A 10,934-nucleotide genomic window follows, 5' to 3' on the forward strand; every position below is an offset into this window, starting at 1 on the left:
GAGGGAAAGAGAGAGACTGATACAGTGTAGTCAGTATGAGAGGGAAAGAGAGAGACTGATACAGTGTGGGCAGTATGAGAGGGAAAGAGAGAGACTGATACAGTGTAGTCAGTATGAGAGGGAAAGAGAGAGACTGATACAGTGTAGTCAGTATGAGAGGGAAAGAGAGAGACTGATACAGTGTAGTCAGTATGAGAGGGAAAGAGAGAGACTGATACAGTGTAGTCAGTATGAGAGGGAAAGAGAGAGACTGATACAGTGTAGTCAGTATGAGAGGGAAAGAGAGAGACTGAGATCCAGTATGAGGGAGAAGTGGCTACAGGAATTGAGTATAACATTGTAAAAAAAAATATATATATATATATATGAAAATGGGGCTGGCAGGTAGGCTTTAGTCCCTCCCTGTCTCTGGTCTCTCTCAATGTGTTCCGGTACCTCAGAGCCCCCTGGATTACCCCCCCAACTGGTCTCTGGCCCACACTCTAGTACAGTTTGTAGCGGTAATGCACCATAACGTTGGATGCCAACCGCCGATAAAACCACAGAAGAAGAAGAAGCAGCATCAGAGGAGCTGTGTGCATGGAGGTAGGAGGAGGGAGTTAGTTGCCAACAAGACAAGATATTTTATGGCACAGGCTTTTGTGTACCACTTGGAGAGGGAACCTCTCAGTCAAAGAGAAGATGTTGGATAAATTACAACACTTTGGTGGCGGACAAAACTTAATCTGACAAGAGTGAGGATGAATTGCCTGCGGTGGGAGGTGTGGTGAAGATGGCCTAGGTTGAGCCTCTTCCCAATGATAATGAAGAGGATTCTGGCCCAGTGGGAGTGAAGTTGTTTGGAGAGAATGGATCCTTGCCTTCTGGCGGATCCATATGTGATGTCAGGTCGGGTGGAGAAGAGGTTGTGGACTGTTGAGTCAGTGAAAGTAACTTGAAGGGGACTCGTGATGATTTCTTGTGTTTCTTCCGTGCAGAGGGAGCGGGCGCTCCAAACCACACACCTAGAGACAAGAACTGTGACTTGCTTTGCTCTCCGGAGCAGGGCGCCATTGAAAGGAATGTTAACTGGAGTGGCGTTACATGTTGAGGAGGATCAACTGAAATGGAAGATTCCCGGTGTATGTGACTTCCACCGTTTGGTGCGACGCAGACCCGGTGGAGAGTGTGCTGTAACAGAGAAGACACTGTCTGTTTGGCTGATGATCCAGAATCTTTACCCAACCAAGTCAAGTTAGGATGTGTCAATTATCCTGTGAGAGCTGTTGTCCCGAACCCATTACGGTGTTTTAGGTGCCAAGCTTATGGTCATGTAGGAGGGAGATTCCTAGATGTGAGAAGTGTGCATGAGGGCATGAGACAAAGGAATGTGTAGTATTGGTGGAAAAAGTTGTGTGTGTAAACTGTAGGGGTACCCATGGTGCTGGAGATCAGAGGTATCCGGTGAGAGAAGGGCAGGTCGAGGTTGGCAAAATCAGAGTAGTACAGATGGTGTCGTATGCTGAGGCAGTGAAGAGAGTAGTAGAGGAAGATGAGTCCAGGGCGAGGGATCCTGAGAGGATCCCTGTGAGTAGGCCGAGGTCAATAGAGAGTGATAGGAATAACATGTTCTTCAGTAAGTTTGGCTTCTTAGCATTCGTACCCATGGTTATTAACTGTACCACAGAAATGGAACGCACGTCACAGAATATAGATGTTGTGGTGGCAGCTGCAGAGAAATACTTGAGATTACCAGATTTTACTGCAGAAGAGTTACAGGTTGTAGTGGTAGTGTTCTGTCCTCCCAGGCAGTTGGCCTGATGTAGGATTAGATAGGGATAAATAGTGGAATGGAGTGGTGTTTTTATGAGGATTAGATAGGGATTAAAAGTGGAATGGAGTAGTGTTTTTATGAGGATTAGATAGGGTAGATAGTGGAATGGAGTAGCGTTTTTATGAGGATTAGATAGAGATACATAGTGGGATGGAGTAGCGTTTTTATGAGGATTAGATAGGGTAGATAGTGGAATGGAGTGGTGTTTTTTATGAGGATTAGATAGGGTAGATAGTGGAATGGAGTGGTGTTTTTATGAGGATTAGATAGGGTAGATAGTGGAATGGAGTGGTGTTTTTATGAGGATTAGATAGGGATACATAGTGGAATGGAGTGGTGTTTTTATGAGGATTAGATAGGGATACATAGTGGAATGGAGTGGTGTTTTTATGAGGATTAGATAGGGTAGATAGTGGAATGGAGTGGTGTTTTTATGAGGATTAGATAGGGATACATAGTGGAATGGAGTGGTGTTTTTATGAGGATTAGATAGGGATACATAGTGGAATGGAGTGGTGTTTTTATGAGGATTAGATAGGGTAGATAGTGGAATGGAGTGGTGTTTTTATGAGGATTAGATAGAGATACATAGTGGAATGGAGTGGTGTTTTCTTACGATGGCTAATAGTTTTTGTATTACCAAGTATAATTGATTGTACAGTAGGTGGTGGCACGCACCTCTTAAGCTTGTTTGCAGACCTCCATAATACCATAGAAGAAGAAGAAGAAGAAGAAGAAGAAGAAGAAGAAGAAGAAGAAGAAGAAGAAGAAGAAGAAGAAGACGCAGGGGAAAAGGAGCAGCGTCTTGGAACCTTCCTTCCCTGGGGTTTTCTAATTTGGGCAGAAATCCGTGCTCTCTCATCGGTGACCCAGAAACCGATAGGTGGTCGAGGAGTGTGTTAATTCATTTAGTAGGGAAACGGAAGACGGTCCATCCCTCCTCAATAGCCTCCTTTTGGCGAGGAAGCACAAATGTATCCTAACTGAGTCCTTCATGGAAGAGTTTCGAAATCTGCCACACACCCTTTGAATCAGCTATTGGTTTCTCAAAGGAGAAAAGCATGCAAACATTTAAAAACCATATGCTACTTATGATATGATATGAAACCATATTCTACTTATGATATGACATGAAATGATATTCTACTTATGATATGAAATGATATGCTACTTATGATATGAAATGATATTCTACTTATGATATGAAATGATATGCTACTTATGATATGAAATTATATTCTATTTATGATATGAAATTATATGCTACTAATGATATGAAATGATATGCTACTTATGATATGATATGAAATGATATTCTACTTATGATATGAAATTATATGCTACTTATGATATGATATGAAATTATATTCTATTTATGATATGAAATTATATGCTACTTATGATATGAAATGATATTCTACTTATGATATGAAATTATATGCTACTTATGATATGATATGAAATTATATTCTACTTATGATAGGATATGATATGAAACCCTATTCTACTTATGATATGATATGAAATGATATGCTACTAATGATATGAAATTATATGCTCCTTATGATATGAAATGATATACTACTTATGATATGAAATGATATGCTACTTATGATATGATATGAAATGATATTATACTTGTGATATGATATGAAATTATAGGCTACTTATGACATGATATGAAATTATATGCAACTTATCCCTTTATCTATAAAATGTCTTGCACAACTAGCTAAATTAGTTTTATCACTTTATACATTCATTTTGAGATTCCACTCTTAACTCCATTTGTCTGATGACGTGTGATTGGAGGAGAGTCATTTCATACAAGCGCATTTCCATCCACTTTCCCTCCACTAACCAGGTTTCCATCCACCCTTTTTATGCGAGTAAAGTACGTCCGATTAAATAACTTCACAACATGCCTAATGGAAAAAGCTAATTTGTCGCTAAACTTTCCAAATGTCGACAAAACAAAATATGCTAGACAAGATGGGATCTTTTTGTGTTGGTAAAACGAATTATGCGAGAAATGTCAGTGGAAACGCTTTTATGAGCAAATATTGATATAATAAGCATAATAGGATGACATGTTGTGTGGTCCTCCCACTACGACTCGGGAAATCATGCAGTTTACTAGGCTACAGATGAAAGTTATGATGAACTTCCCAGGGTGGTTAAAATGAAAGAGGATGAGCTTGATGCTCCTTTTCAATAAATATGGAGGGTTTATTCTGGTGACATGATCATCAATTCTTGGCTGCCGTTCAGCAAATATAAATAATCGTACTATAATAACCGTGTCCATAATAATCTCATCACGTAGGCCAGGGGTGTCAAAGTCATTCCATGGAGGGCTGCTGGTTCTTCTTCTTCTCCTTCTTCTTCTTCTTCTCCTTCTTCTTCTTCTTCTTCTTCTTCTCCTTCTTCTTCTTCTTCTTCTTCTTCATTTGGCAAATCGCAACCAACTGGCAGGTGTGTACACCGCCACCTACTGTACTGGAGTGTAAGGCCGGTCACGACCTATCTATACCCCCATATTCTCTTAATAACTAACCCTGAATTTCAAATAAAATAATTCCCTACAAATCTCACTACGACCATCACTCCCACCCAAAATACCACCCATTCCCGTCCAACCTCTCTGACCCTATCAAACAACCTCTCCCTTTCTACATCATACATTTCACAAAATAATAATACATGATCAACCGTTTCCTCTACCATACAACCATTACACATTCCAGGACCATGTTTCCCTATCAATTTCAAAGATGAATTCAATCCCGCAAACCCTAATCTCATCCTACACAACATAACCTCCTCCCTTCTGTTCCCATTATATGACACTATCTCCCGTGCAGATTTCATTGTATTATAACAATGTCTGCCCTTACTACTTTCATCCCATTGTCTCTGCCAGCAATCTAACCCATTTTCCAGAATGAATGTTTTATTTTCCCCTCTACCCAACTGCACCCTTATATCCACAATATTCTTTCTCACTGCTCTTTCTGCTATTATATCTACTGTATCATTTCCATTCTCCTGTATGAGCCAGAATCCAACCGAACTGAATTTCAATACCATTTCTTTGTAACCCAAACAACAGCATTATTATTTCTACCCATAAATCCTCAAGTTCTGACGTTCCAGATCTTAAGATACACTATACTGATGCAGAGTCCCAACATATTACTAGTCTTCTTGGTTGTGCCTCCTCTATCCATTGGAATCCAACAATTATCGCAACCATTTCTGTTGAATATACAGTTAATCATTAGTTAGTCTCTTGCATAGATTAATATTGAAATCAGGAATAAATACACCTGCTCCTGTCTTCCCATTCATGGGATCCTTTGAACCATCTGTATACACTGCAAGACAAGAATAAAACGTATTACTATCATATTATACCCACTATTGTTCCTACATTATCTTCTTCCCACCACTGTTTATTTTCTTCTGTCAGGCTCAGATCAACATGGTGGAACATTTCCTATTGCCACAGATGGCCATATAACAACATCTCTGAGTCCATATTCATCAACCCTTTTTCCAATCTCTGGGCCAAAACCTCTCTTTTGATATCAAATAAAATAAAATGTATTTATATAGCCCTTCTTACATCAGCTGATGTCACAATGTGCTGTACAGAAACCCAGCCTAAAACCCCCAAACAGCAAGCAATGCAGGTGTAGAAGCACGGTGGCTAGGAAAAACTCCCTAGAAAGGCCAAAAGCTAGGAAGAAACCTAGAGAGGAACCAGGCTATGAGGGGTGGCCAGTCCTCTTCTGGCTGTGCCGGGTGGAGATTATAACAGCACATGGCCTAGATGTTCAAATGTTCATAAATGACCAGCATGGTCAAATAATAATAATCATAGTAGTTGTCGAGGGTGCAACAAGTCAGTAACACAAGAGTAAGTGTCAGTTGGCTTTTTCATAGCGGATCTTTGAGAGTATCTCTACTGCTCCTGCTGTCTCTAGAGAGTTGAAAACAGCAGGTCTGGGACAGGTAGCACGTCCGGTGAACAGGTCAGGGTTCCATAGCTGCAGGCAGAACAGTTGGAACTGGAGCAGCAGCACGGCCAGGTGAACTGGGGACAGCAAGGAGTCATCAAGCCAGGTAGTCCTGAGGCATGGTCCTAGGGCTCAGGTCCTCCGAGAGAGAGAAAGAAAGAGAGAAAGAGAGAATTAGAGCGAGCATATTTAAATTCACACAGGACACTGGAAAAGACAGGAGAAATACTCCAGATGTGACAGACTGACCCTAGTCCCCCGACACATAAACTACTGCAGATAAATACTGGAGGCTGAGACAGGAGGGGTCAGGAGACACTGTGGCCCCATCCGATGAAACCCCCGGACAGGGCCAAAGAGGTAGGATATAACCCCACCCACTTTGCCAAAGCACAGCCCCCACACCACTGGAGGGATATCTCCCACCACCAACATACCATCCCGGGACAAGGCCGAGTATAGCCCACAAAGATCTCCGCCACGACACAACCCAAGGGGGGGGGGGGGGCAACCCAGACAAGGGGGGGGGGGGGCAACCCAGACAGGATATCGTTCATATTCCCAGCACTCTTCCAGTACTCTTCCAGCACTCTTCCAGTACTGTCAGTGTATGATGGTATACCGTACTACCCTTCAACCAGTATGCCAGGGCTGGCTTAACTCTTCTAAGGGATAGTGGCATTTCCCCAGTATCTACTTGTGAAGCCTCAACCGGTGTAGTTTTAAATGCACCATCGCACATCCTGAATGCCCTCGCTTGCATCCTATACTATTGACATCACTTCCTTCATTGGCAAAGCTTTGGTCCCCTCAGTATTAACTTTAACGAATGCATCAAGGCTAGTTCTTCATTTTCTGAATCCACTCTGGTGTGGACTTAATAGACCCCTATGTTCCAGATAATATACTGCTCAAAAAAATAAAGGGAACACTTAAACAACACATCCTAGATCTGAATGAAAGAAATAATCTTATTAAATCATTTTTTCTTTACATAGTTGAATGTGCTGACAACAAAATCACACAAAAATAATCAATGGAAATCCAATTGATCAACCCATGGAGGTCTGGATTTGGAGTCACACTCAAAATTAAAGTGGAAAACCACACTACAGGCTGATCCAACTTTGATGTAATGTCCTTAAAACAAGTCAAAATGAGGCTCAGTAGTGTGTGTGGCCTCCACGTGCCTGTATGACCTCCCTACAACGCCTGGGCATGCTCCTGATGAGGTGGCGGATGGTCTCCTGAGGGATCTCCTCCCAGACCTGGACTAAAGCATCCGCCAACTCCTGGACAGTCTGTGGTACAACGTGGCGTTGGTGGATGGAGCGAGACATGATGTCCCAGATGTGCTCAATTGGATTCAGGTCTGGGGAACGGGCGGGCCAGTCCATAGCATCAATGCCTTCCTCTTGCAGGAACTGCTGACACACTCCAGCCACATGAGGTCTAGCATTGTCTTGCATTAGGACGAACCCAGGGCCAACTGCACCAGCATATGGTCTCACAAGGGGTCTGAGGATCTCATCTCGGTACCTAATGGCAGAGAGCACATGGAGGGCTGTGCGGCCCCCCAAAGAAATGCCACCCCACACCATGACTGACCCACCGCCAAACCGGTCATGCTGGAGGATGTTGCAGGCAGCAGAACGTTCTCCACGGCGTCTCCAGACTCTGTCACGTCTGTCACGTGCTCAGTGTGAACCTGCTTTCATCTGTGAAGAGCACAGGGCACCAGTGGCGAATTTGCCAATCTTGGTGTTCTCTGGCAAATGCCAAACGTCCTGCACGGTGTTGGGCTGTAAGCACAACCCCCACCTGTGGATGTCGGGCCCTCATACCACCCTCATGGAGTCTGTTTCTGACCGTTTGAGCAGACACATGCACATTTGTGGCTTGCTGGAGGTCATTTTGCAGGGCTCTGGCAGTGCTTCTCCTGCTCCTCCTTGCACAAAGGCGGAGGTAGCGGTCCTGCTGCTGGGTTGTTGCCCTCCTACGGCCTCCTCTACGTCTCCTGATGTACTGGCCTGTCTCCTGGTAGTGCCTCCAAGCTCTGGACACTACGCTGACAGACACAGCAAACCTTCTTGCCACAGCTCACATTGATGTGCCATCCTGGATGAGCTGCACTACCTGAGCCACTTGTGTGGGTTGTAGACTCCGTCTCATGCTACCACTAGAGTGAAAGCACCGCCAGCATTCAAAAGTGACCAAAACATCAACCAGGAAGCATAGGAACTGAGAAGTGGTCTGTGGTCCCCACCTGCAGAACCACTCCTTTATTGGGGGTGTCTTGCTAATTGCCTATAATTTCCACCTGTTGTCTATTCCATTTGCACAACAGCATGTGAAATTTATTGTCAATCAGTGTTGCTTCCTAAGTGGACAGTTTGATATCACAGAAGTGTGATTGACTTGGAGTTACATTGTGTTGTTTAAGTGTTCCCTTTATTTTTTTGAGCAGTGTACATCAATCTGCCTACAATCCTGCTGGATTTTGGTTTTTCCTTTCAATTAAGACCTAAACAACCAGGTGAGGGGAATTCCTTACTAATTAGTGACCTTAATTCATCAATCAAGTACAAGGGAGGAGAGAAAACAGACCATCGGCCCTCCGTGGAATGAGTTTGACATGTGATGTAGGCTATACCCGCACTGTATCTGTTAGCTGATAGCTAAGGTGTCATTCCAAAGTGGGAACATTCACTATAGCTTAAAACACTTCCTTTTTTGTGTGACAACACCAACAGCTGAAAATATGATGGAAACCCATTTAACATATTTTTTAACAGGTACATTTTTTATTTGTTTATTTTATTTAACCTTTATTTAACCTTTATTTAACTAGGCAAGTCAGTTAAGAACAAATTCTTATTTACAATGACGGCCAAACCCTCACCCTAACCCAGACGACTTTGGGCCAATTATGCGCCGCCCTATGGGACTCCCGATCAAGGCCGGTTGTGATACAGCCCTGGATCGAACCTGGGTCTGTAGTGATGCCTCTAGCACTGCGATGCAGTGTCTTAGACCGCTGCGCCACTCGGTCCCCAAAAGTTATTTTTATGTGCATGTCATCATGCACAGCCTTATATCTGCAAAAAGACAGTTGATGGAAACACATCTCTGGTGGGAAAGTGTGCAGACTGTTTTTATGCAGATTTGTGAATATTCACGTTAAAATCTGTCACCAATTGGATGGAAACCTAGCTCATGAAACCGCTCGCATGTGCTGTGTGCATTTTAGAATGTCTTTTCTTGTTTTTTCTTCATTCCCCTACATGCTGGGTTCTTAACACCTCTACACCTCTATCTCCTCCCACTGGGAGGAGGAGGAAGACGCATATGCAAGGAGGAAGGAGGAAGGAGTAGCATCCTGGAAGGAGGGACATGTAAATATGCAATATACACTGTATGTCAAAAATGTGATGTGGAAATATACACTTCCACACTATGAGGTTGGTATAATACTGTGAAATTGTGAAAATTATGATAATGCCCGTTTAGTGTAAAAGCTGTTTGAAAAGACCGCCTGAAATGTTAGCCTGTTTTGGTGGGATGGAGCTTTGACCTGCCTGGTGACATCACCAGGAGGTAAATTAGTTAATAGACCAATAAGAAATAGTTCCAAACCTCTCTGCCAATAATAGCTAGTTTTGAGTTTTCCCCTCCTTACTCAGACCACTCCCAGACAGTCCCAGCAAAATTCTAGCTTGAGAAATTGCTCTTTGCTAATTGAAAAAAATCACAGTAAGGTACTTAATTGTTACCCAGAAATGATTTGATATATAAAAAATATATATATATTTAAATGGCTGCATTTGACCTTTAAATATATTTTTGAAAAATATGTTAGGCCAATTTTAAATATTACATGTATCCTTAAAATGCACCCAAATATATATTTTAAATACTTTTTTTGTATGGGAGTTCACACTGACAACAAGCTGGTGCTTTTTAGGCTGAATCAAATACACTGAATCGCTTTTGAATATTGAGGTTTACTGAGGAGCGTTTGAAAATCAAGTGAAGAAGCTGTTATAAACATGTCCTCAAGATGTCAGCAAAAACCCAATTTATTCACATGCGTCAAAGCTAAGGTCTATTCCGTTCCTGATTCATTTGGGCCTTACTTACATACTCCAACAGAACCACATTGTGATGTGGCACCTCCAGTTTCTCCCCTTCACATGACCTTTTGTCATATATTGTACTTTTTGGATACGTGTTGAGTGGGAATCTACACTCTGATATTAGAAACCACACTCTGTTACAGGCTTATGTTTATATCAATTACATTCTGTAGCTGCATGAATTACACTTTTTGATTGGTGATGAGTATTTTACCCTGTGACCATAGAGGGCTAATGCCAATTTTTTCTTCAAAATGGTGTATTTTAACCTACTGCATCTTACATAGTGCTGTCCAGGGGGAGTACTTGTACATCAAGCTGCCTCACGCTACAGATACATATACAGTGAGCTCCAAGAGTATTGGGACAGTGACACATTTTGTTGTTGTTTTGGCTCTGTACTCCACACTTTGGATTTGAAATGATACAATGACTATGAGGTTAAAGTGCAGACTGTCAGCTTTAAGTTGAGAGTATTTTCATCCATATCGGGTGAACCATTTAGACATTAAAGCACTTGTTGTACAATCGTGAATAATGATGAGTGAGAAAGTTACAGACACACAAATATCATACCCCAAGACATGCTAACCTCTAACCATTACAATAACAGGGGAGGTTAGCATTTGGGGGGTATGATGATATTTGTGCGTCTAACTTTCTCACTCATTATTATTCACGATTCATTCAAGACTATCCATAATCATGGTAGCATCCAGGGGCGTAGGCATGGGTGGGCCTGGGTGGACACAGGCCCACCCACTGGTGAGCCAGGCCCTGCCAGGCTCAGATTGAGCAAAAACAAAAAAATACATTTTTATATATATATATATATATATATATATATATATATATATATAATATATATATATATATATATATATATATATATACATACAGTACTGTTTTAGGCAGGTGTGAAAAAATGCTGTAAAGTAAGAATGCTTTCAAAAATAGACATGT

This window comes from Salmo salar, chromosome 24, assembly GCF_965601325.2.
Source record: "Salmo salar chromosome 24, fSalSal1, whole genome shotgun sequence".
In the NCBI taxonomy this organism is placed as follows: Eukaryota; Metazoa; Chordata; class Actinopteri; order Salmoniformes; family Salmonidae; genus Salmo; species Salmo salar.